The sequence below is a fragment of the Papilio xuthus genome, unplaced genomic scaffold, assembly GCF_000836235.2.
Source record: "Papilio xuthus unplaced genomic scaffold, Pxut_1.1 DF825946.1, whole genome shotgun sequence".
Taxonomy (NCBI): Eukaryota; Metazoa; Arthropoda; class Insecta; order Lepidoptera; family Papilionidae; genus Papilio; species Papilio xuthus.
This window is the reverse complement of record NW_013532703.1, coordinates 9,260,096-9,261,150: the sequence shown is the minus strand read 5'-3', so window position 1 is coordinate 9,261,150 and position 1,055 is coordinate 9,260,096.

The window sequence follows — 1,055 nt, the reverse complement described above, 5'->3', positions numbered from 1 at the left end:
TTTCTTTTTATCACTCTTAATCTTTAACCCACAAATTTGCATTTATCTATAAACAAGCTATCGACCGCGACTCCGTCCGCGCGATATTAAAAAATCTTAATTAGTAGCCTATGTGTTCTTCCAGTCTATGTTCTACAACTGTAGCAAATTTCATGTACACCCTTTCAGTCGTTCTAGAGAAATATCTATTCATCCAACCATCCATCTAAACATTCACATTGATAATTTTAGTAAGATATAATATATCGAGCTCAGTAATAGACGGTTACAATGAGCCTTAATATGAAAGCAATCATCTTTTATTGTCTTGGTCGGGGCTATCGTATTAGAGTAGTAAGCCTACTGTCTTTAGTACGTTTTATAGTTGGCACTATTATTTTAAATGTGTTAGTTCCGTACGTGAAATACCATGTAGAAACATTTACTATGAAAATGTTTTGAATTTTTACAAAATTTAGTCGTTTTCAAGTTTTCTCATAATCGACATTAATAATTGACATTCTTACAAAAACTTCTTCCTATGAAAAAAATTCGGTGTCATAAAAACTTTTAATGAGACTGGAAAATTAAGTAAAAATCTTATTTCGCTTAAAAAACTTAGTTTTTAACGACAACAATGATTATTTTTTAAATTATCTGTAGAACATAATGCCGTTTCATATTAAAAACTAGCTGTCGCACACGAAAACGTACGCGCGGAATTAAAAAAAAATATACGCTCTTCCAGACTATGTTTAACATCTACGCTAAATTTCAGTGAGATCTATGTAGACGTTCTAGAGATACCTTTATACAAACATACATCCATCCATCCATCAAAACATTCCTCAGAACAGTCAGAAGTAAAATTACTTGGACAAATTAATTTAAAATCCAGGAAGAGTTCTTTTGAGGTTAATTATTCGGTAAATTCAGCGTTATATGAGACTAGTATAGTGAAAGTCCGTTTGGAAGATAAGACTTTTAATTAATTGAATAATATTACAGTGTAGTACGTAATCAATACATCGTTGTTAGGACAGCGGCGGCGTCCCGGCAGTCGTGCGCGTACGCGT